The sequence below is a fragment of the Cervus canadensis genome, chromosome 9 (assembly GCF_019320065.1).
Source record: "Cervus canadensis isolate Bull #8, Minnesota chromosome 9, ASM1932006v1, whole genome shotgun sequence".
Classification (NCBI taxonomy): domain Eukaryota; kingdom Metazoa; phylum Chordata; class Mammalia; order Artiodactyla; family Cervidae; genus Cervus; species Cervus canadensis.
The window spans coordinates 1,607,323-1,634,013 of NC_057394.1; the positions used below are offsets into that span (position 1 = coordinate 1,607,323).

General features: G+C 52.0%; 1 long non-coding RNA gene across 2 annotated transcripts in view; it reads right to left on the minus strand.

The window, feature by feature from the left end:
• The window catches only part of LOC122447471, a 300,507-nt gene that overhangs the window by 268,982 nt on the left and 4,834 nt on the right, over window positions 1–26,691 (minus strand). The gene's annotated exons all lie outside the window — the stretch shown is intronic.

A 26,691-nucleotide genomic window follows, 5' to 3' on the forward strand; every position in this document is an offset into this window, starting at 1 on the left:
ATGGCATCACCAACTCAATGGATATGAGTTTGAGTAAACTCCAGGCGTTGGTGATGGACAGGGAGGCCTGGCTTGCTGCAGTCCAGAGGTCGCAGAGTTGGACAAGACTGAGGACTGAACTGAACTGATACATCTTCATATTTCATATACATATAAGTATATAGGTATATATGTGTGTATGTATGTGTGTATATATATATATATATGTATATATATATATATGTATATATATATAGAGAGAGAGAGAGAGCTATCTATGTATATATCTATGTCTATATACCTATATGGGCTTCCCTTTCCCTATATGGGCGCTAGTGGTAAAGAACCCACCTGCCAACACAGGAAACATAATAGACATGGGTTCGATCCCTGGGTTGGGAAGATCCCCTGGAGGAGGGAATGGCAACCCACTCCAGTATTCTTGCCTGGAGAATCCCATGGACAGAGGAGACTGGTGGGCTATAGTCTCTGGGGTCGCAGAGAGTAAGACAGGGCTGAAGCAACTTGGCATGCATGCATGCATATATCCACCCACATCTAACTAAAAGTAGCCACCTCTGCTGACTCTAAATATGTATCGACTTCATCTTGGTTTTTTGGTCAACATAAGATGGGAAGTACCACTTATCAGGCGTCCACTGATCCACCCAAGAGCAATGCAAAAGGAGACAGAATCAGCAGTCTACAACAGTGAGCTTAGTTTACACCTTCTAGAAACAAAGACAAGAGCTGGCTTGTTGTGATTCTGTCTACAGCCTCCACAGTGAATAGGCAGACCGCAGCCCAGAGTCAGGACCGCATGTTCTGGTAGCCTGACCACTCTGAGCCCCGAGGCTGTAGGGGACTCGTGGGGATGCCTGCCCCCTTTCAGCATCCTGAAGGACGCAGCCCCAGGGGCTCCCGGAAGCACCCAGCCCTGGTGAGTGATGCAGCAGGGTGCTCTAGGTAAAGCCGTTCATTCAAACAAATGCTTGGTTTTTCCCAGAATGCTGAGGCTGCTCTTGATTTGAAGCTACACTGACATCCCCTCCATCCAGGGTCTGAGTTGACAGGAAGATGCTCACAGCAGCTCCACTGAAAATTTTAAAATCAGGATTTTCTAGACTCTGAGGTCTCAAAAAGTGCCATGTGGTGCTTAATGGCCCTCTCATCTAAATAAGATCACCCCGGAACACCTGTGCCCCTCAGAAGGCGGAGTCAGGAGAAGCACGTGGTTACAGGGTACCAACCTGTGATGTACACACTTCCCCAGAGCAGGTGTGCTCTGAGATCTCTCAACTCACCAGCTTCGTGAGCTTGGGGCTGAGATTTCCGTACCTACTTTACAGAAGAGGACACTGAGACCAGGAATGTGAACCATGACAGCTATCAGAGGTAGTTTTACGGTCCAAAGCTGGGGGCTTCTGGCTGCCAACATAGGCTTTTCAAAAAAAGGTAGTTTAAAAACACATAAAATCTGCCATCTTCACCATTTCTAATTGTACAGTGCAGAAGTGTTAACTATGTTTACATTGTTGCACAAGAAACCTTGAACTTTTCCATTCTGTAAAACTGAAATTTCACATTCAATGCTCCCTGCTTGGGCTTCCCAGGTGGCTTAGGGGTAAAGAATCTGCCTGCCAAGCAGGAGACATGGGTTCCATCTGTGGGTCAAGAAGATCCCCTGGAGAAGAAAATGGCAACCCACTCTAGTGTTCTTGCCTGGGAAATCCTGTGGACAGAGGAGCCTGATGGGCTGCAGTTCATGGGCTCGCAAAGAGTTGGGCATGACTGAGTGACTAAACAATGACAATTCCCTGTTTACCCCTCCCCCAGCCGCTGGCACCCACCCCCTTCTACCTTCTGTCTCTGAGTCTGACTACTCTATGTACTTGATATAAGTGAAATCAGACAGCGTTTCCTTCTGTGCCGGCTTATTTCACTCAGCGTCGTGTCCCCAAGGTTCATCCACATGCAGCAGGTGTCAGAATCTCCTTCGTTTTGATGGCTGGATAATATCCCACTGTGAGTTTGTAAATACAATGGAAGGAACTGTTTTTCCATTTGTCCTTGATGGACACTGGGGAATGCAGACACCTCTGGAATTTCAGTCCTTGTGGTTACACATCCAGAAGTGGGATGACTGTATCATACAGTAATCCTATTTTCAATTTTTGAGGACCCCCCCCCCCGCCCCCGCATACTGTTTTCCGTAGTAAATGGCTACAGAAATGGTTGCACCGTTTACATTCCCACCAACAGTGCCCAAGGGTTCCCTTTCTACACGTCCTTCCGACATTTGATATTCTGGTTATTTACCAGAGGCCTTCCTAATGTGTGTGAGGGTTATTGATATCTCCTGAGCAGGTCCACTTGGAGATACAGAGCCTTGGTTTAAGGTATGAAAACCTGCAGCCCATGTTCTTAGATGATACCAGGAAGTTGTTAGTAACTTTCTCGAGGGCAATCATGTTCCTGTGGTCACCGGGAAACCCAGCCTTATTAGGTGATACAGCCTGTTGCTCTCAGACGTGAGGTGTCAGGACATCCACAAGTTACTACTGTTCAGAAAGTCAGGTACAGACAGACAGAGAGATGATAAAGAGGACAGATGATAGGTAAAGATAGATGAGAGACAGTAGATACAGAGAGCTGATCAAGATAGGCAGATGACAGGTGATAGATACAGATAGGGGATAGATGATAGATGAAAGACAGACAAATGACAGACGATTGATAAAGACAGATGACAGATATGGACAAATACAGATAGACAGATGACAGAGATGCTCAGGAAGACACGTACACATGTGACAGGGAGAGAGAAACGGACAGAGAGAAAACGGCTGTGCCCAAGGCCACAGCTGAGTCTAGGAGAAGCGTATCCAGGTGTTGGCTGTCCATTGTTGGAAGTTCCCAAACGACCCAGGAGAGAGAAAGCTGAGGGCAGCAGCGCACACGGTCCTGTCCGCCTGCCGCCCTGTGCCCAGCCCGCCCGTGGCTGTCCCGCCCTGCCCTCTGAGAGGTGGCGGGCCCAGGGACACAGCCGCTGCCCCCGACGTCGAGACCTGACCCCGGGCTCTCGGGGACGCGGTTCCCCTGGAGGGGGCACCTCAGCCTCGGTTCCCAGAAGCGCCTTCCACCTCCCGACGCCTGTTCCGGTGACAACGATGTGACCCGTCCGCCATCAAGGCCGGCGGGGTCCCGGCGCAGAGGGCGGCCCAGCCTTTCACAGGGAGTCTTGCCGTCTTCAGAGGCGCCCACCCTCAGCTCACCTGCGGTCAAAGGGGTCTGCACGCCCGCGTCTCAAAAAGCAAGAAAGCCTCTCTAGACTTCCGGTGTGCCCCTCACGCGCGCGTCCCCCCGTGTGCCCTCACGGGTGTTCCCCGTGTGCCCCTCACTCGCGTTCCCCGTGTGCCCTCACGCGCGCCCCCCCGTGTGCCCTCACACGCGCGCTCCCCGTGTGCCCTCACGCGCCTTCCCCGTGTCGCCCTCACGCGCGAGTTCCCCATGTGCCCTCAGGCGCGTGTCCCCCCGTGTGCCCCTCACGCGCGCGCCCCCGTGTGCCCTCACTCGCGTTCCCCGTGTGCCCTCACGCGTGCGCTCCCTGTGTGCCCTCAGGCGCGCACCCCACCGTGTGCCCCTCACGCGCACGCCCCCCGTGTGCCCTCACGCGCGCGTGCTGAGCAGGGCGGCGACCGTGCCCCAGTCTCTTCTCTGGCTGGGCCGCGGGCCTTGCCCGGGCGGCGGCCGGAGCGCCTGACGCGGCGGACTGGTCCGCGTCCCGTCGCTAGAGGGCGCGCCCCGCACGGTTCCTCCGCGCGCCGAGCCCGCCTCCGCCCGCCGCTTTTCCGCGGCTCCTCAGGAAATCTGAGCGCGCGGGCCTTCTGTCTGACGGCTTGGGCCGTCTCCACCCGAGCCCAGTCGGGAGAACCCAGCTTGCGGCTGCAGGAGCCGCTCTCCCCAGGCCACTCTGAGCGCCTCCCGCCCGCGGCCGAGGACGCAGATCCCAAGGCTAACGCTACAGCGACGGGAGCAGCCCGGGCAGGAAACCAGCTTCACCGGTAACAGAGCTGACGGCGCGGCCGACCCTCCATCCGTCAGCAGCGCTCCTCCTCTCTGCCGCTCGGTCTCTCTGTCTCTGTGTCCCTTTGTCCCTCTGTGCCTCTGTCTGTCTCTCTGTCTCTCTCACATCTCTCTGTGTCTCTCTGACTGTCTCTGCCTCTGTATCTCTCATGTCTCTATGTCTCTGTCTCGCTGTGTCTCTCTGTCTCTGCCTCTCTGTCTCTGTCTGTCTGTCTCTGTCTGTCTCTCTCTCACACACACCATCTCCTTTCTCTCTAAACATCCGTGAGTTATTTCACCAAAGAACACAGGCAGAAAACAGAGAACGTCGGGTGCTTCACTTTTTACTGTTCCCTGTCACTTTTTGCCCACTGCTTCTTGTATGAATGCAAGCGTTTTTTTTCCCAGTAGAACTCACCGAGTTTGGAAATCTTCCTTGTCTGTGGCCTGTTTGTGGCCATGACAAGTAAATCTGGGTTACAAAGCCTGCATGGTTTTTTGGTAATTTAAAATGTCCTATAAATAATATGAACCCCAGGAAATAATATTCACCTCTGTTAACATCTTTGTGAGTGCGTGGTCATCTGGCCTGTGGATTACAGGGGGTTCTTCAGAGGCTGCAGTGGTCCCACCCCCTCTTTGCCCCTGTCACCCCTTCCCCACTCCACCCTGCCCCGCCTGGAATCCTCTGTGATCCGCCAACTGCCTCGCCCCCTGGCTTCACTTGGGAGCCTGAGAAAGGGGCCCGAGCTTAGATCAAGGCTGGCCACTCAGCTCTATCCTCTGATAAAAAAAGTGCCAACCACCTGCGCGGACAGGTGCTGACCGACATCAGCCCTCCTCCCAAAGGGCACCCCCTGCAGACCACCCCCATATATCCTCTGGCCGCTCACCTTGGGGGAAGCCCAGGCTGCGCAGGCCCCTGAGCCAGCAATGCAGGCAAACAGCCTCTACTGATCCCGCCATCTGCCTGTCCCTGGGACCTTCCCAGGCAAACCTGTGCCCAGGGGGTCATGGCAGCCCGTGCTGGGGTCTGGGGGCAGCTCTGCCAGGGCTGTGTCAACAGCAAGTCAGAACCAGGAGGATGGAGGTCTCAGGATGCCTTCTTTCCTAACTCCAAGCCCTGAGAGTGTGATTCCACAGATACACGAGGTCAAGACTCAAATGCAGGAACCACAGTATTCCCAGTGGCTGTGGTTCAGCAAACACCCTGCCCTGCACTAAGTCTGAACACGTACGCGTGCAAAGCCAGGTCCAGACCAGACTGCAAACACCCTGCCCTGCACTACGTCTGAACACGTACGCGTGCAAAGCCAGGTCCAGACCAGACTGCAAACACCCTGCCCTGCACTACGTCTGAACACGTACGCGTGCAAAGCCAGGTCCAGACCAGACTGCAAACACCCTGCCCTGCACTACGTCTGAACACGTACGCGTGCAAAGCCAGGTCCAGACCAGACTGCCAACACCCTGCCCTGCCCTGCCCTGCACTGACGTCTGACACGTACGCGTGCAAAGCCAGGTCCAGACCAGACTGCAAACACCCTGCCCTGCACTACGTCTGAACACGTACGCGTGCAAAGCCAGGTCCAGACCAGACTGCAAACACCCTGCCCTGCACTACGCCTGAACACGTACGCGTGCAAAGCCAGGTCCAGACCAGACTGCAAACACCCTGCCCTGCACTACGTCTGAACACGTACGCGTGCAAAGCCAGGTCCAGACCAGACTGCAAACACCCTGCCCTGCACTATGTCTGAACACTTACACATGCAAAGCCAGGTCCAGACCAGACTGCAAACATCCTGCCCTGCACTAAGTCTGAACACTTACACGTGCAAAGCCTGATCCCAGCTCGCTCAGCAAGGTCGCCCTCATCTGCTCCCGAGTCACCAAGGAGGTGCCAGCTGCCGACCTGAGTGTGGAGGGGGCGCTGGGCCTCTGCCAGCGGCTCCCACGCGACTCTGGGCCAGACCATGTTCTCCCGGCCGGCTTCCCCAGGAGGATGAGGCCAGACCCCAGGGAAACCCACCGTCCAGGGAGGAGACAGCCAGCTGAGACGGGCCCAAGAGGACTTAGCTGCCCACCCCGCCGGTCAGGGTCCGTCCTCAGGGGGGCCTCTGGGACCCAAGTCCTCACCCCCTACTGATGCGATGTTTCATCATTGATTCAACACGTGTGTGCCGAGCACCTGCTGTGGTGCTCTGATGGGGACGGCCCCATTTCTGCCCTCCTGGAGGTTGTGGTCCAGGAACCTGGGAACAGCAGGCCTTTTACTGAGAACCGCTAATGATGCGACATGTGGAGAAACCCAAGAATACACGGCTGTGAATATTAGATTAAGAATGGCAGATTTGGGGCTGACGAATACACACTGCTGTATTTTAAACAGGTAACCAATGAGGACCTACTGTACCGCACAGGGAACTCTCCTCAATACTCTTAGTAACCTAAAGGGGAAAGGAATGTGAAAAAGAATAGGTACATGCATTACATATAATTGAATCACTTTGTTGTACACCTGAAACTAACTTAACATTGTTAATCAACTCTACTCCAATATAAATTAAAAATTAAACACAAGAATGGTAAGTCACTACAGAATTCAGGAAATTCCCTATAAAAGAACAGCATTCTATAAAGTAGGTAAATAACAAGGACCTACTGTATAGCACAGGGAACTATACTCATTATCACGTAATAACCTATAAGGGAAAGTAATCTGAAAAGAAAGCATATATGTGTATGTATAACTGAGTCACCTTGCTATTCACTTGAAACTAAACAACCTTGTAAATTAACTTAATGTACTTCAACTTAAAAAAATAACAGAACAGCCTTCTACCTGAGCAGTACTTACTGCAGGGGAATTTTATGTGGTCAAGAAGGAGTGGTGAACCAGCCCAGGTTGGATGCATGAGACAAGTGCTCAGGGCTGGTGCACTGGGAAGACCCAGAGGGATGGGATGGGGAGGGAGGCGGAAGGGGGGATCGGGATGGGGAACACATGTAAATCCATGGCTGATTCATGTCAATGTATGGCAAAACCACTACAATATTGTAAAGTAATTAGCCTCCAACTAATAAAAATAAATGAAAAAATTTAAAAAAAAAAGGAGTGGTTATTTAAGGCAGTTTTTAGGAACCATTAAACCAAGAGATAACTGTGTAATTAACATCAGAGTCCATTAACACTGGGGGCACTCAGGTAAGCTGCCATCTTCATTGCGTGTAAATGACCCTAAAGAGGCTCATCCAGGTTGTATAAACGTTACTTCAAAGAAAATCATTGGGGGATGTCTACCACATATTTTTGTGGCATTATTATCTCATCTTGTCATCTTTCACAGAAGAGTTTCGAGTTCCCTGGGAGCACATGTGAGCATGGGGTTAGCGCCACACGTCGGCGGAGATTATTTCTGGTTCTGACTCTGATTTCTGGTCCCTCCTGCTCAGAGGTGTGCTTCCTGGCAGATGGGAGCAGCGCCCAGTTTCCCGGGAAGTTCTCAGCTGTGTTTTATGGGAGGAGAAAGGAGAGAACTCTTTCTGCCCCCTGAAACCAGGCTCACTGCAGGTCGACAGCAAGTGAGCCAGACACCAACCGTCAATCTGCCGACGGTTCTTTTGGGGGCTTGTGGGCCATTCCACTTGGTTCTTTAGCCTATAAAAGCCATCTCGAATGTTTCAGTCACCCACAGTCAGACCGCCGCCCCTCCACCTGACCTAACGGGGTGAGAGAAAATGAAAGCACCTGGGAGCTGATGTGGGGGCCCACCCGAAGGTCCGTCCCCTTCCTGTGGTTTTGTCCACAGCACAGCCAGTTTCCAGGAGGAGATGGCTCCCCCCCAAGAAAGTACCCCCCCACCCTGCTGGAGCTCCATCTGCAAACACGGGATTCGTGCAGGTGACCTCATCCAGATTGTGGTCACGACTAGACGACCTCCCAGCACAAGTCTCACAAACAGACCCACATGTGCCTGTACATTTTGCGTCCTGTCTCACCCTGTTCAGAGGAGTCAAATGTGACACTATTTCCTGCAAGTGGGTCCAAGGACAATCCTTTTCCTCCAGAGCCCCCTCCAAGATGCGGCTCACTGGGCGGGCTTTCAGCACCTCCAGTGTCACCTGTGGAGGAGGGGACTCTGGAAATGATTAAATGAATACATCCTTCAAAGGCGACCCGGCCTGGAGATCACAGACACGGTGACAGGGATGGGGAGAAAGAGGGGGATGGAAAAGAGTAGGGGCTACATGGAGGCAAGTCCAGGGCTGCCTTGGGGGGCAGGGGGGCGGGGGGCAGGCAGACAAAGAGCAGAGTCATCACAGACCACAGAGCAAAGAGACTGGTCCATGCAGGGGGTCCTGGCCGTCATCCTCGCGGCAACAGCCCTCACAGGGACCTCGGGTGAGTCTCCATAAATACTTCATGGGCTGAGGTTACCTCCCTGTGGACTCCCACAAATGTGACCACACCGTTAAAACCTCACGTGGGTACATTTCACTAGGACAGGAATTTCAGTATTTAACTACCTGTCCGTCTGACAAGCACACCTTGTTCCAAATAACATGGAAGCGTTTGAATGTTTCAGCATCGTGGGCTCTTCCCAGACCCAAGTGTCTTTGTACAAAACCCTGTCCTGCCATCAGCCACACAGGAGACATGTCAGCTGATGATGTAACTAGTTCTACGCACTCTGAGTTTTTATCACGGGTGGAGAAGAAGACGGAAGGCAAAGTAACATTTCCTAAGCGCACGCTCGTTGGGCGCCGGGCTGGATAAGAGGCACACACAAGCCTCGCTGAGGTTCTGTCTACAGGCATTTCTCTACCTCGGGGGTTTTTTTTGACATGGTTTTTTTTTTTTTTTTATTGAAGTTTATCACTGACTTACACGGATCTGCATGTACATATTTAAAGTGACAACGTGATGAGCTTTCACATAAACACACACCGTGAAGCCATCACTGCCATGAACACAGCTCACACATCATCGCCTGGAGCTTCCTCATGCTCCTTTGTAAGCCTTCCTCCACCTCCCCGCAGTGTCTACGTCTACTTTCTGTGTCTGCATCACCGTAGACTACCTCACACTTTTCAGCATTTTATCTGAATGAAATCATAAAGGACTTACTTTCTGTCCAGCATGGAAGCATGCATGACGCAGCATGACGATTTTTCACACAGCATGACAATTTAGCGATTCCTCCAGGCATTGTGTGCGTCAGGAGCTCATCCCTGTCCTTTGCTGAGCGGTGTCATGGGCCCATGACACGGATGGCGGGCTTAGCCAGCCACCCTCTGAGGGACGTTTGTGTGACTCCCACTTTGGGGATTATTACAAATGTGGCAGACATTCATATCCAAGTCTTTGGTCATATGATTTTTTAATTTGAAGTAGATACCGAGACACGGAACTGACCCAACTACATGGTAGGAACACGTACAACCTTTTGAGAAACTACCCATTTTCCATTTGTGCATCTTCAAGAATTCTTTTTGTGTCCTGGAGTCAAGTTCTTTATCAGATGTATGTTTTTCTACCAGGTTGTAGCTTGACCTTTCATTGCCTGAAAGGAATTTTTGAAAAACAGAACCTCTAAAGATGAAGCCAAATTATCAGTTCTTTCCCGTACATTTGTGTTTTGATGATGTATATAAAGAAATCTTCGCTTAATCCAGGGTCATGAAGGTTTTGTCTTATGTCTTCTTCTTGAAGTTTTATCATTTTATATTTTATACTTGGGTGTGTACCTATTTTGAGTTCATCTTTGTGATGTGAGGTATGGATTGAGTTCCCTTCTGGCATATGGATACCCAGATTTTTTCTAGCACCATTTTAAAATAACTATCCTTTCTGTACTGAATTGCCTTTGTACCTTAGTTGAAAATCAATTATCTGTATGTGTGTGTGTCTATTTCTGCACACTCTATTCTGTTCAATTGATTTATCTGTCTACCTGGACACCAAAACCACACAGCTTTGATAGTGTAACTTTATAATTAGTCTTGAAACCAAGGAGTGTTAGGCCTGCAATTTGTTTCTCTTTCTCAGTTTTTTGGTATCTTCTGGGATCTTCACACTCCCATAAATGCAGATTCATGGAAATCATCTTGTCAATTATTACAAAAAAAGAAGCCTGTTCAAATTTTGATTGGTATCATATTGAATCCTCAGATCGATTTGGGAGAAACTGACATTTTAGGAATATTGAATCTTCTGACTCACAAACATGGCACATCTTTCATATTATTTAGGCCTTCTTTAATTCCTCTCATCTATATTTTATAATTTTCAGTTGTCAGATTTATCCCTAAGTATTTCATACTATTTTATGCTATTGTAAATAGTATTTTTTGTTTCAATTTCTGTATGTTACTTTCAAGCTCAAAGAAATTCAATATATCTTTGCATATTGATGTGGTATCAGCCTTGCTACCCTCACTGACTGGTTCTAATAGCTGTTTTTATAGATCCCATTGGAATCTCTGAGAGAAGCCATACTGAAAGGAGCATATACTGACTGTATTATTCCACTTACACAAAATGCTAGAAAATAGAAACTAATCTATAGCCACAGAGCCCTGGTTGGGGCAGGGGGTGGGAGGAGTGTTACGAAGGGGAGCCAGAAAACTTTGGGGAGCCGTGAACGCATTCGTTCTATTCTTCGTGGTGATGGTTTCCCATTTATATATCTGACAAACCGTATCAAAGACTACAATTTAGATATGTACACTTTATTTTGTACGAATCAAGCCTCAAAAGAAGTTGCTTCTAAAAAATCCTTTGATAAGTTGGAACTAAATTTTCCACTGATCCAAACACGTGGAGTTACAGGGAGAGGACAGAGGGGTTGGGAGAGACGTGAGACCCCCAGACCGTTGCCTTCTCACGGGGTCAGAGAGGAAGAGCCGTGAGTCCTGCTCAACTCTGAGCAGGCGCTTGTGGGAAACCTGGGCTGGGGGTGGGGGTGACGAGTGATCACAGGAGATGGGGTCAACGACGGACCCCGGGGGTGGGGTGAGGAGGTGATCACAGGAAATGGAGTCAATGGTGGACCCCAGGGATGGGGGTGAGGAGGTGATCACAGGAGATGGGGTCAATGACAGACCCTGGGGGTGGGGTTGAGGAGGTAATCACAGGAGATGGGATCAACGATGGACCAGGGGTGGGGTGAGGAGGTGATCACAGGAGATGAGGTCAACGATGGACCGGGGGTGGGGTGAGGAGGTATCAGAGGAGATTGGTCAATGACGGACCCCGGGGGTGGGGTGAGGAGGTATCACAGGAGACTGAGGTCAATGACAGGCAGAGTCTGTCTTCTGGACCAGTCTCTCCTGCCTTGAAGTGACTCAGGTCATGACACAGCAGACATGTCTGAGAAATTCACAGACAATTCACATAACGACAGCTCACAGCTCAAGACCATGATTCAGAATCTTCTCACTACACAAGGATGCTAGCCCCAAATTAAGGAGCGCACATTCATTAGGAATAAATATAAAACACAGATGTAGGGTTTAGAAATCCACTCCGTAAGTTCAGCCTGGGTGTCAACGTAGTTGACAGCGGTAGTTCTCATCAAATAGGCCTCGTCAGGCTTGCCGACCATCAGTAGAGACCAGGGAAGCTACAGGAAGCCGCCGGCTAAGCTGAGAGCAGCCCAGGCTCTGAACCTCGGCTCACGAAGCCCTCTCTGCTCTCCCACATCCAGAGCCGGACGCCCAGCCAGGCCCAGATTTCAGGAGAAACATGGGCAAGAGGGAGACGTCTGAAGGTGGGTCACCATGGAAACCATCCCGGTGTGTTGTTAAAGGAAACACGTTTCACCTGGAAAGAGGGGCTTCTTCACACCCATGTGCTCCTGCATGTGAGACCAGACTGGACCTGAGGAATCAGACCAACAGAACAGCCAGCGGGTGGAGGCGGAGAAGGCAAGAGCTCCGGAGACCACAGAGACGCGCCTTGCCATCAGAGCCTCCAGACCCCTCCTTGCTGGAGGAGGACCGCCCTGGCAGAGAGTGTTCCTGCTCTGAGAGCACAGGATGTACAGAGCTCAGAGGGAAGGACCACGGGATGCTTTCAAGGGAGGATGTTCACTCAGGCCTGTCTCAGGGCCCATCTCGACAGAAGCCCTGCAGCCTCTGCTCACAGACAGCTCCTGCCCACCATCAGCCTTCCACGACTGCAGACATGCTCCACCAGAGGGATACGGAGTTCTCGCAGGACCCCCCACCTCGGCCAAAGCCAGGTCTGCGGACACAGGAGCCAACGTGCGCTTCAAACCACGGGCCTCGCCACGTCCGGCAGGCTCTCACCTCCCAATCCAGGGTCCTCCCTGACTCACGGCATCTGAAGAAAGACGTGCTCGGTGACACCCCAGCAGCCCATCCAGTTCCCTGGTGGCTCGGGTGGTAAAGAAGCTGCCTGCAGTGCAGGAGACCCAGGTTCGATCCCTGGGTCAGGAAGATGCCCCGGGGAAGGGAATGGCTGCCCTCTCCAGTATTCTTGCCTGGAGAATCCCATGGACAGAGGAACCTGGTGGCCGCAAAGTCCACGGGGCCGCAAAGAGTTGGCACAACTGAGTTCTAACACATAGCAGAAGAGACACTGCTTCTTGCAGACTCTCTTCTAGAACATTTCCTGGGAATCCAGTCCCATGGTCTTCAGGGTCAGAACCCTGCCATTCTCGGCTTTGGGATGTCAGGTATTGGCCTTTGGAAAAACCACTGCACATTTTCAAGATCAAACAGGGACGAACAGATTGGCAAGCGGCTCCTGGGCTGTTGAATGCAGAGACAGAAAACATTCTGGAACCGACGCCCAGAAAGAACAAAGCCTGAGTGTGGGATGTGGGTTTTTATGCCAGAAAATATGGGATCCAAGCAGCCTCTGGATGCGTTGCTGGGTGTCTGCTGGCAGAACCTTTGTTGTTTCCGATACAACAATGGTAAGCGTCCTCTCTGTTTGCACACGGGTTAGTTAGCGTCTGGGATGGAAGCAGAAGGCACAAAAGAAGTCCTCTGTCGTTTCGAGACAAATGACTCGGATATGATGAGATGCAGAGAGAAACCTAATTAGTTCTTCTGGGCCCTGGAGAGCCGGCCCCTCTCTCAGATCCAGTTCCCAGATTAGCCCAGAAGGAGGCGAGTGGAGCAGACCCACTCATACCAATAGGGACCCCCCAAGGAACGGCCACCACCGCCAGGCCAGTCAGACCCCTGACCTGCTGCCAGGTGGCCCCCCTGCAGGCCCGGCTGCCCACCTGCCCTGCGCGCCACTCCCAGCTTTCCCGGGGTCTGCTCCAGCAGGACTGACGATGGGCCATTCCGGGAGACTTCCTGTCCGACGCTGGACGTGGTGTGTGTGGGTGCTGGGGGTGTTTGCATGTATTTGTGTGTATGTGTGCACCTGTGTGTTTGTGCATGTTTGTGTCTGAAAGCTTCTGTGTATGTATATATTTTGTGTGTGCCTGAGTGTGTATTTGTATATGTGTATATATGCATCTGTGTGTTTGTGTATATGTGTTAGTGTCTGAAAGTTTCTGTGTGTGGAGTCTGTATTGGCACGTGTGAGTGTGTATGTGTGTGTGTGTGTCTATACACCCACTGGACAGGCACACAGAGGCACAGACCCCCTTTTCCTCCTCTGGCCTGGAGACCAGACTCAGGCTGCAGCCTCTGGGCCTGCTCTGTGCAGGGTTTAACCAAGACCTCCAGCCTCAGGACCAGGCTTTCCCAGCGCCTGCACCACTGACATCCGGGACCAGGGGGTCCTCGGCGGGGCCCGTCCTGTGCGTCCTAGCAGCGGCCCTGGCCTCTGTATGCCGGGTGCCAATACCATCCCTGATGTGACCGCCCCAAGTGACCCCAGATCCTGCTGTGTCCCTGGGGCAGAGCTGCCCCCACTGAGGACCACTGTCCGAGACCTGCCACGTGGTGGGTGAGAAGAGACAAGGAAGAGAAAACCAGGCCGAGGACAAGAATACCCCTCGCGCCCCGAGATGGAGGAAACAGAAGAGCCACGCCCCCTGCAGGTCCCCGCTCCTCCCTGCGGTCCCTCCTGGGTCCCCACTTGGTTGTCTAAGAGCCAGAGGAGAGCAGAGCTTCACAGGAGATGCGCCTGGGGCCCCCCTGGAACACCCAGCAAAGGGAGACCCATGGATCCCCAGATATTTGAGGAGATCCAGCCACACCAGAGATAAAGTGCCAGATAAGCACAAGGGAGAACAAGCGATTAGCGGACACAGCTAACTCAGAAAAAAATACTAGGGCTTTAAAACTTTCTATTTTCAAAAAGATTCAGTATCACACTGAGCCCATGGGTGGGGGGAGGGAAGTGGATAGTATAAGGAAAGTACTGAACAGGAGGAAAGAGCCTTTAAAGGCGAAACGAAAGCAAAAATTAAAAGCAAAAACTTAACACAGAACATTAAGGAGGTAAAGCTTTGGAATTCTTCTAGAAAACAGAACAGTAAGAAAAACAATCATAACTCAAAAGCTAAAGAAAAGTTGAGGAGTAATCCATATTAGATAAATAGATCCAGAAAGGAAGACTAGAGGGAACCATCCAGGGACTTCCCTGGGGGTCCAGTGGCTACGACTCCCTGCTCCAATGCAGGGGACCCAGGTTTGATCCCTGGTCAGGGAATTAGATCCCACATGCTGCAACTAAAGATCTCATGCGCGGAAACAAAGATCAGAGATCCCGCATGACCCAGTGCAGTCAAATAAATAAGCATTTAAGAAAGAAAAAATAAAACCACCCAAGAAATAATATTAACACAAGAAAATATCTCAGGACATTTCAGAAAGAGCCTTCGCCCATCAAGTGCCAGCGGAATGAGAGTGAACGGTCAGAAGGTCGAAGATAAAGAAAAGATCCTCAAAATGTCCAGGAAAGAAACCTCACGGGTTCCCCACACTCCTTTCTGCTGCCCTCCGTCTTACAACCATCAGTTATCAGAGAACAACGGAGCCAAAATTGTCAGCTATGGTGCGTTTCTTTCAGGCTAGGCTTGCATATCCAGCTGAGCTACAATCACATGGAAATATAAATGTAAATATAAAGAACTTTACCCTGGATGTCTACTCTTTAAAAAAAAAAAAAAAAGCCAACAAGCTGAGAATATGTTCCAGAAAAACAAAGGAGTAAACCAAGGAACAAGTCTGGTTATGCTCATTAATTTTTATCTTTCTCCCTCTCCCTCCCGAGAATGTTCATCCATGGTTAGACTGGCGTGGGTTTCGGTGAGTGGCTAGTATTTATAAAAGCAAGTCCAGGGGAGAAACAGAAGGAAAAAAGATGTGAAAGTTAGGAATGAACACATGAATTTTTAAAAATTGCTGATATCTACATAGCCTCAACATAGATTTGAAAAGTCTGAGTAGGAATTTTGGTTATTTTCAAATAAATTATTTCTTTGGTGGAATGCCTTCCTTTGACCTCAAGTTTTCTATGAGATGAGACCACATGGGTCATGTTTTCTAAGAATTATAAATTAACAACACTCATTTCACTCTCAAACCACAGATTATATTATTAAAAGAAATATGAGGTCAAAAGTCATGGAAGAGGGGCACATGATATAGGCGAAATCAAGATACAATATTTTATTCTTTTAATCATAAAAAAATGTATGTTTACAGGAAGAGTTTTTAAAAATCTGAAAGATAAGAATAATTGCAAATATATACATGCTAAACAACAGAAGATAAAAATAAAATGATTTTTAAAGTAATGTTGAAAAAGCATTTAAAACTCATAAAACAAAACAAGAATTAGAGAGCTTTTCATCTTGTTCTGTGCTCTGGAATAGCTTATGTAGCATTATCACTGAATGTTTCTTAAAATAGGAGATCTTCTCAGCAAAGTTGATGATTACACCCTTGAAATCCACTCTTTTAACCAATGCAATGATGCTTGAAATTGAAATAACAAGTATCCATATTAAAAACTGAAAATTATACTATTATTTTCAGATATGAATATGATTACAGGCTCAGTAAATTCAAGAGACTCAACAATAACAGCAACTACAATAATAAAACTACCTTAACTAATAAGGAATTAACAAAACACCCAGACTCAAAACAAACCTACCAGAACCATGAGTGCTTCTAAGGCCACTCTTCCACCTATTTTTAATGGTTCAGTGTTCTTATAGTCTCTCATTTTGTCTGTTTTCAATTCCACTGCACAGTGTTACATCATCATCATGGTAATAATAACCAGGTTTCATCAAGTGCTGACTATGTTCCAAGAAAGTATGTGACAAGTCATATGGATTGTTTATCACATATACTTTTAATAACATTCCATAAAGCCTTATTTTTGGCATGTGGCTTAGAATAATTAAGTTTAGCAACGCTAAACCACACATCCCTCCCCCAGGCGTCTCCCTCCCCGAGGCGTCTCCCTCCCTCTGGTGTGTCCCTCCCCCAGGCGTGTCCCCTCTCTCAGGCGTCTCCCTCCCCCAGGCGTGTCCCTCCCCCAGGCGTGTCCCTCCCCCAGCTGTCTCCCTCCCCCAGGCGTGTCCCCTCTCTCAGGCGTCTCCCTCCCCCAGGCGTGTCCCCTCCCCCAGGCGTGTCCCTCCCCCAGGCGTGTCCCTCCCCCAGGTCCCCTCTCTCAGGCGTCTTCCTCCCCCAGGCGTGGTCCCCTCCCCCAGGGCGTGTCCCCCTCCCCAGGCGTGGGCCCCTCTCTCAGGCGTGTCCCTCCCCCAGGCGTGTCTCCCTCCCCCAGGCGTCTCCCTCCCCCAGGCGTCTCCCTCCCCCAGGCGTCTCCCTCCCACAGGCGTCTCCCTCTCCCAGGCGTGTCCCTCTCCTAGGTGTGTGTACAGGTAGGCGTCTTCCTCGGAGGTGACCTGGGCCTTCAGCCCAGCCTTCTCAGGCTCGTCAGTAACTACGGCAGGAAGTGTGCTTATGGGAAGGGCCACCTTATGAAACGCTGCATGTCCACAGGAAGACGAAGCGCTGGTCCTCCCCCGGCCTGTGAATCCCAGCGCATGGGCACCACGGTCAGGGTCCAGCAGGGCTGCGGTCTCCCTCTCGGGATCATCCGCACCAGCACCTTCCCCTCCGCCGCCTCGGGGATCTCTAGCTCAGCGTCTTTGCGACGCTGATCCGCAGCGTTTACTCAGAACGTCTCTCTCGGCGCTTATTTTTTCCTCACGCAGCTGATGCTCTATTTTTGACGCTCCTGTATCTGGTGTTTCTCTCACCGCCTCCCGCGTTAGCCGGCAGGGGGCGCCCCGCCGATCGATGCGAGCGTCCTCCAGCGTCTTCAGGGGCGCAGGGGGAGGGCTGGGGGCGGGGAGCCCGGGGGCAGCGCCCGGGGAGCAGACCTTCAGTTCTAAACTTAAGGACGAGAAGGGCTGTGGCGCGGAGCAGGCCGGAGGCCAGGGCCTGCCTTCCCCACCCCACCTGGGCCAAGCGGAGGCCGCCCCCTGCCTCCTCTCTCCCTCCGGCTTCCCAGATGGACGTCCTGGTAAGTCAGAGCGACACTTCACGGTTTCCTCCCCAGAGCGCGGGACCGGAATCTGATGAGGGGGAGATACCGGACAAACCCAGACTCAGAGACACTCTACCAAGTGACCGGCCTGGCCTCTTCAGAAGCATCGAGAAAGACAAAAAGTGTGAAGCACAGTTACAGATCCGCAGAGGTGACTGTGGACGAAGAAAAGTATATCGGCGGAGGACACGATTGAGACAAAGGACAGGATCTGAACGTGTGCTATCGATGGCATTATTGTTGGTCAAAGTTTAATGCATTGATTTTGATGATTGCACGGAAACCATGAGGGGTGAGACCGAGATTCACACAGAGAAGAGGGCGTCAGTGTGAAGGCAGCGACAGAGATGGGGACATGTTCTTACAAACCGAAGGTTATCAGTCACACCAGAAGCTGGGGGGCCAGGACAGAGTCTCTGCCACAGCCTCAGGAGGGACCCACGTGCTGTGTGTGGCAAACAAGCAAAGCAGTGTGTGTTCAGAATTAACCGCGGTGGTTCTAAACTATTTAAATATATAAACGTGGCCAAGTCATGAAAGCAAGTCAATCACAGAACAACCTCTCCTGCACTAGTATGGCTTCTTCCACAAGATTAAAGAAAGTAAAAGTGTTACTCGCTCCATCGCGTCCGACTGAGACCCTCAGTCGTGTCCGACTCTGAGACCCCCCAGTCGTGTCCGACTCTGAGACCCCATGGACTGTAGTTTGCCAGGCGCCTCTGTCCATGGGATTCTCCAGACAAGAATGCTGGAATGGGTTGCCATTCCCTTCTCCAGGGGGTCTTCCCCACCCAGGGATTGAACCCCCGCCTCCTGTATTGGCAGGTGGACTCTTTACCACTGAGCCACCACCGATCAATCCAAGGAACTGCCCGGCCTCTTCAAAGACGTCAGGGTCAGGACGGACCAGAAGCACTGAGGAGCTGTTCCAGATGGAAGGACACTCTCAAGACATGACCCTCAGCGTCATTCCCGATCAGGATCAGCCTCTGATGGGAAACGAACGCCCAAAAAGGACGCTGCTGAGTCAGTTGGAAGCACCTGACAGTCTGGGACCGAGATAGCTGCTCCAGGGCCTCGCTTTGCGGCCTGAATACCCCACGCCCGCTGAGGGCTTGCGGAAGCTTCCTGCCCATCTCCTGGATTCCTGACTCGGAGTCTGGGCGGGGCGGGGCTGGGAATCTGCATTTCTAACACGTTCCCAGGAGACGCTGCTGCTACAGCTGGCGCAGGGACCCCACTTGGAGAACCAACCATCGGATTAATGACTTGCCAGGGGTCAAGGTTAAATTTCCCAGTGTTGATTATTAAACCATTTGGTTGTAAAAGGATGTCTTGTTTTTACTAAATATACTGGAGTGGAGGGACTTGACTTGATTTCAACTTAAATGGTTTGAAGAGGTGTGTGTGTATATGTGTGTGTATTCATGTGTGTTCATATGTACATATATGTGTGTGTGTGTGAGTGTGTGGAGAGGACAGCTGGTAAAGAGCAGTGCAAAAGGTAAATAATGTCCCTGTCCTTCATCTGCCGGCCTGCACTCACATGTCTTCCAGCAGATGCTCTGCAGACCAGGCTGTTCTGTAATCACGAGGGAGAGACAGACACCAGGGCCTAAAAGCTTCCACTGCTCCCATGACTCCTCCTGCCACACCCCTGACGAGGCATCGCCAAGCCGCCTGGATCACGCAGCCCGTCTACAGCCATCTGAAGACCTGCACACACAGGGGCTGCTCTCCTGCGAGTACTGAGGGGCCGGCAGGTACTGAGAGTGACCTGTCTTCCCACAGGCTCCGGTTCCAGGGTGAGAGGCCACTTCACCTCCAAGAGCCCACACCCTGAGTGGACGGCTCAGGGTGCAAGCCCTCAGTCTGGAGGGCCTTCCACTTCATGCCTCCACCCTGATCGTTACGCAGCACTGTTAATGACCTGTCCTGTTATTCTGCTGTTTCTCTGTGAACTAACCACCCGGCTCCCACACCCTGTGGGGAAAATTGCACAGGTTTTTTTTCTGCTTTTGAGATCAGAGGCACTGAGCAGGCTGAAAAGCGACATTACGAAGTGTGGGGAGATTTGTGCAGGAAGAGCGCACGTCCAAGTCCAGAGTTAATGCTGGACAGAAAGCAAACGTGGGCAAAGCCGCAGGCCTGGGCAGAGGTGCACGCGGGTCTCCCCAGGTTGTGGATTGTACCTGGGGAAACTTGAGGGCTGTGCTGAGAGCCCCTGCAAGCAGGTGCCCCAGGGATCTCACCTGGCTAAGGCCTTGTGCCTCCCTGAGAGGCAAAGACATGAGGACACAAAGCAGAACCCACGCGGCCCCGCGCTGAGCCCCCCAGTGAGAGGACGGGGCACCGTGGACCTGCGCCCAGAATCGCCTCTGCAGGCTCCTCGGCTGCAGAGAGCAGGAGGGGGCTCCCGGACCACAGCCGAGCCGTGGGGCGCACTGGTCCATGCAGCTCCCTCACGTCCGTCTGTGTCCGGAGGGACTGGCCCCCAGAGCCCCCGTGACCCCTCTGGTCAGCTGCGGCACGCCAGGACTGACACACGGAGCCACACTCCCAGCCTGAAGATGCCCAGAAGCTGAAAGCCCTCCCAGCTTCTATCGTTCACTCATTCATTCATTCATCTTGCTCCCAGAAGGGCCCCTTACATTTGTCCCTCGTCAGGTTTCAGACGGGGAGGGTGGACATGAGCTCGACCGCTCCCCCTGCTCTCGGGGGTCAGGCAACGTGGACATCACTAGGAGAGCTCCCCACTGGCCCTCGGCCGGGGGTTTCAGGCCCTGCAGGCAGCTTCCGCCGGCAAAGGTCCTGACCTCCCAGCTCACCCCTTGAGAGCAGCGCCTTTTACTCTCTCCTCTGCAGCCCACGCCAGACTGGCAGCAGAGACCACCTCCCACAGAGGAGGAATCCTGCCCCCCAGACCCAGCTCCACAGGCTCTGCCGCCCCCTCCTCTGCACAACCATCATCCTCCAGAGGGAAGGCTCCTCTGACACTGCTTACGCTGGCAGGGACCAGAACATGGCATGATGGGAAAATCTGAGCGTGCTGTTGCCTTCGGAAGTCTTAGCACCTCAAGCCTTCTGACTCCCTCAGCTGTCAAACCAGCCTTCGACAGGAAGATCCCCCACAGAGAGAGAGCCAGACGCACAGAGGAGGAAAGGAGTGCGCGTGCAGAACCGACCGTCTCTCCTTCGACCAGTCCTAAGCGCTCTCTCCGCTGTTTCTTACAAAAGGGTGGCAGCTGCTTTATTTTTCATTTCTATGTCAAGTCTGGAAAGTGAACTCTAGTAGTGTATTCCCTTACTCAAATTATGTTACTGTTGGAGAAAAATGGAGACTCTGTGGGATGTTTTGCTCATTCTGCCTTCAGTTGGTTTATGTTGCTCAAGAATTTCATGGTTATTCCATCCATGGAAAACCCAGAATTGTCCTTGAGGCCTAAAATTGTACATTCTCTTGCTGACGTGGACAAAAAGCATACATCGCAGGCTGAAGGTAATGAACACCCTTGAAAACTCTTGATGATGCAGAGTCTTTAATAGATAACACTCCCCTCAAAGTTGTAGTCACTCACTCGCTAGTATGAACTAGTACCCACTCTTTCTAGACCTAACACCCAGTCACGGCTGCAGCACATTTTTCTCCCTCAGCTCATCTCTTCTATTTAAAATCGCTAGCCCCATGTGTCCTGAATGTTTACTGTCTTCCTCGGAAAGCAACGAGCAAGAATGCAGACTGGCAAATAGTTATCAGTACCAACTGTGAGGAGGGCGCTGTGTTCAACGCAGGGGCAGATGGCAATCCGTTCCAAATGCTGGCATCGGTCTAAGCACTGGCTTCTGCTTTTGAAGGGCGTTTCCAAACATTGATGCAAGCCTGTTGTTCATGACAGCAGTTTAAGAATTTGTTGCTAATGGTGATGATTTGCATTGAATAAAAGACGGTGCTGTAAAGCTGACTGACCGAAAAGCCCCTCGAGACACGTGGTGGAGGTCCGCGCTGACCACATTCTGCTCTCCCGTCCTGCAGCGGGGTCACCCTGAGCGAGCTCACGAGCACCCCAGCCCTAGCTTCTGTGTCTGCACCTGAAGGAGATCTAAACCTGCCTCCTGGGGCATTCCTCATGTCCCAGAGCCCCTGCTACGGAATTCGAGACATAATGAGAAATCCTGAGCTTTATATATGTCAGCGGACACCACGGGGCACAACACCCAGGGGTCTCAGGCCAAATGCAGCTGGAGTCCCAGGGACAGCCGTGTCCTGGGGAGGGCACGCGAGGACGGCGACCACACTCACCAGGGCCAGGCCCCTCGCTGGTGCCCCCGATGCAGGGACCCGGTCCCCAGGGGGGAGACTGTGTCCTCCTTCCCGGGGACACTCCAGAGCAGAGGGCCTTACCGCGAGGGGGCAGGCAGAGGGTAGGACACCCCCAGCACCCAGGATGACTGTTACACGGATATGAAGCTAACAATTCCACAAGCCAGAAACATAACCAAGACCTGACGGGAAGGCTCAGCCCGACTCGCTCCTCCTGAGCTCGGGCACCGGCTCTGACCCCCAGCTCCGGGCCCTGGTCCCTTCCGGACGCACAGAGGCCAGAGGTGGCCTCATCAGCGCGCCATCCAGGGCTCCCCGCCTCCTCCTTAAGGGTCCTCATCCAGGCCGGCCCATGGGGGCTGGGGGGGAAGGGGGGTGCCCGGATCCGTGGAGCGGGTGTGACAGGCAGGCAGCCCCGCCGCCAGCATCCTAAAGGCTTCCGAGGCCTCAGCAGCCTTCAGGCACAGCACCAGAGGTCTCGGGCACACCATGCTGTCTCCAGACTACACTGCGGGAACCCTGGGCAGAGCCTGCCTGCCAAGGCCGGGGAGAGTTGGGGGTGTCTGAGTGCCCACGTCCAGGGGGTCAGCCAGTGGATAACCTGCTCCAACAGTCAGTAGCCACATGTTTTAACTTTTGCATCTGTTTACTGTGACCTCACTTTCCCCTGAGGCAAAAGCAGGTCTTCTTACAAAGATGACGTATTCGCCACACAAATCTGCAAGTGATGAGCGTGGCAGGTCACGTGGAAGGAGTGAAGCTCTCTCGGTGTGAATCTCAGTCCTCATCACCAGGCGAGGCTGTTTTCCTTCTGGCTATGGGCTTCCCAGGTGGCGCTAGTGGTAACAAACCTGCCTGCCAATGTAAGAGACGCCAGTTTGATCCCTGGGTGGGGAAGATCCCCTGGAGGAGGAAATGGCAACCCACTCCAGCATTCTTGCCTGGAGAATCCCACGGACAGAGGAGCCCGGTGGGCTACAGTCAGGGGGTCACACAGAGTCGGACACGACTGAGCACGCACGCACGGTCAGGAGGGCCCCTCCGTCAGTACACCCGGCTGTATGGGTCAGCGTGTTTCAATGCAGAACAGATCAGGGAGGGTCAGCAGACACAGGGCAGATCTGTGCTCTCAGGAAATCCAGGCCCAAAGAGATCCAGATAGAATATCTGCTTATTCATAGTCTGATGAGTTGGGTGTTTTTTTTTTTTTATTTTCTCATATGAAAGCAAAGAGATTTCAGGTCAAAAAAAGAGACTATAAGGATCACATCAGATATTAAGATCAACTGCTTTTGGGTGATTTTTACTATTTTTTGAGCATTTTAAAATTTGCATTAACGAGCTTATATTACCTTTATACACAAAGTAGCCTTTTGAAAGTTAAGGATTACAGGGTGAATTTTATATGACAATAAGTGTTTAATGTCACATCAGGGCCCCCACGGACCACCTGGTAGGCAGGAAGAGGGCTGAGGAGGAGACTGGGCCCCATGCCCTCCAGGTGACCTTCCCAACACCCAGAGGTTGAATGCCACCTGGTGAGGACCCGCCCCCCCCACCGTGAGGACCCGCCCCCCACCATGAGGACCCGCCCCCTACCATGAGCACCCGCCCCCACCGTGAGGACCCCGCCCCGCAGCCTAGGCCCGGTGCTCGGCCGCAGAGTCTTGCCCAGAATTCTCAAGGTGGCGCCACCCTCCTTCTTCGGGTACCGTCAGAGAGCACCCGTTCCTCGTCTCTGCACAGACTGTTTTCTGGAGCATCCTTGGTCACAGAACCCGGCTCCATGGAAGAAGGAACCAGGCTGTCTGGTGACGCCAGGGCAGCAGGAGCAGAAAGCAGACGAGCGCGGTCTGCCTCTCTGGAGCGAGAAGGAGGGCCCGCAGGTCCCGAGAGCCCGTGCAGGGGCTGAGCGCCTGGGTGAGGGCCGCGCGAGGCCGCGGATGGCATAGCGCCCCAAGAAAGCTGACGGCCCGGGGCCGCCCTCGGGTCCGGCCTGAGCGGCACGCGTCTGGAAGAGAATTAGGGCGAGAGGCGTTCTACAAATGTAACGGGAAAGACGGCGGTTCTGAGAAGACGTTTGGTTTGGATTTGACGCTGGATCCTGAGTAGAGCTGATCTCCTTCCAAGGGAAGGGTGAGAGATTTCAAGTCAATTATCTTCTTTTTGTAAAGACTGTTTGTGCCCAGAATAGAAGACAAAATGTTTTGTCCCTTTCAGAATGCAGCAATTTGTGTCTTTCTGAACATCCAGTGTTCTGGGGGTGATTATGAGGCTTTATTGCTTCAAGATGCTGCCTGGCCCACATCTTAGTCTGAGGGATTTGACTAACATCAACCGCAACAGACTCACTGTGGTTCCTCCTTCCTCGAGCATCTCTGGGAGAAGGATTCTAGGAGATGGATATTCATCAATAATTAATCCAGCTATCCCTCCCTCCTCAGAAAGTCAAGTCCGCAAATAATTCCCTAATTATTGAAGAGTCGATCAGATTGATTACCATGACCCATCAAATCAGAGATGCTAAAACATAAGGACGTTCACAGTAGAAGCCGAGGGGCAGCAGTAAGACTCAGCGTGGACTGAGAGCTCTTCCTGTGCTCTGGGAATACCAGCACCAGGAGTGTTAGCTCACTGCGTCCTCAGGACGGCCCGAGGGGTGGGTCTCATTGTCCAATCGTCCCAGACAGGGAGAGCCAGGCTTCAGAAGGCAAGGGTGGCCAGTGCCTGCTGTATCCAGGCAGGGGGACCCCTGAGCCTCACCTTTGTCATCCTGCCTCCCCCTGAAGGTACGTCCACCCTCTAAGGGCAGATTGGGCCTAAATTCCAGTTTTAATTAACGTTTGTGCATGCTGAGTTGCTGCAGTTGTGTCTGACTCTGCGACTGTATGGCCTGTAGCCCACCAGGCTCCTCTATCCTTGGGACTCTCCAGGCAAGAATACTGGAGTGGATTGCCATGCCCTCCTCTAGGGGGTCTTCACAACCCCCAGATGGAACCCGCTTCTCTTATGTCTCCTGCATTGGCAGGCGAGTTCTTTACTACTGGAACCACCTGGGAAGCCCCATTGAGGTTCAGCAAAGTCCAGTTGTTGGCTAACTTGAATTAAGCTCCATTGTAAAGACCAGTAGCCCTCGCTGAGGGCAGTACTTGCCAGTAGTGGAGTAAATGTTGACACACCCTAATATCTGGGCTGCGCTGGCCCACGGAGACGCAGCCCACGCCTCCATAGCCTGACCCGTGTTCTGAGAAGGGCACAGCCAGGGGCCACGGAGCCCTCTGTCCTTGGACCAGGGCTGGAGGGCGCCTGCCTGAGCCCCCACACCTCACAGGTCGCTGCCCGAGTCGCCCCCAGGCAATCCCACCCCAGTGGACGGTGACCAGGGGATACAGCCCCTGGATCGGCCCCCACCCGTCGTCAGGTGCTAAGACCTGGAGTCCCGCATGCGGAGGGGCGAGCGCCCCAGCCTGGGCCTGTGCGGGCCGCCTCCCGCCCGGCCTCCCCAGGAGGGAAGCAGCGGCTGCTTGGGGGTGCGGATCGGCGGGTCCAGGGCTCAGGAGTGGTGTGCACGGCCGTGGCTCTGGGGCCAGCTTACCTGAACCCACCAGGTCCAAGCCTGCCAAGCCCCCGAAGGTGAGGTTTCTACATGCAAACCAGGCCTTCAGTGATCCTTAGAGCGTTTTCTCAAGGAGGAGGCAGGACCCACATTTGGTGGCTTGATTTATAGCTGAAACACCAAGACACATGGCCCGGGGGGCTGCCTTGGCTCTCTCGCTCTGGCCCCATAAATTCTAGAAATGGGGAGCCAATCCTGCGTGCTCTGGGGCTTGGCTATATGCTTGTTGGGTGCTTAACCCTGGGAATCAAGGATGGTGGTGGTGGTGGCTTAGTCACTAAGTCGTATCCAACACTTTATGACCCCATGGACTGTAGCCCACCAAGCTCCTCTGTCCATGGGATTCTCCAGGCAAGAATACTAGAGTGGGATGCCATTCCCTTCTCCAGGGGATCTTCCCAACCCAGGGATCGAACCCTTGTCTCTTGCATTGACAGACAGGGTCTTTACCTCTGAGCCACCAGGGAAGCCCAGAAAAAAAGGATGTAAGGATTTAAATGACCCCAGGAACAAGTCACCCATTTATTTTCAGCTGAAGGATATAAGGCCCAGAGAAGTAGCCAGGGTCAGGAATGGAAGCGGTGGGTGGATTCAAATAATCCAAAATCCAAGAGGATGAAAAGCAGATGTGTTCAGGCAAAGGTAACCATCCATTTTTAAGCATGAGCATGACCTGGGGTGACCGCCCAATGCACGGTCTTTATTTGACACCCAGAGATGTGATGGGGCCACTGCCAGGCCTCCTTCAGTTCCTTTCACTGTAAAGTTACATCTTCAAAATCTGTGCTTTAAACCCAAGAATAATAGCAAAAACATTGTCCAGCAGAACTCGACTACAGTTATTTAAGTAAGACCAATTGTACAGATGATTCATGTTATGAAACACACCTTATACATTTTCTTTAAAATTAACTTCATTATAAAGTAATGCTGAGAAAATAATTAAAACTAACTCTAATAATCCCAATTATTAGCTCCAGAAATAAGCAAACTCGTAAGCCTTCAAACATCGTCTAAAGGACATCAAAACCACAGTGTAGGAAAGACATGTTCTCTTTGTTGGAAACACACACAGGATGTTTCTAGAGTGCTAAGACCCCCACCAACTGAATGCTTTCTCCCAAGGCCAGGAGTTTTGATGTAATAATTACATCTTTTTATATTTTATATTATATTTTACTGTTGCTGTTCAGTTGCTAAGCT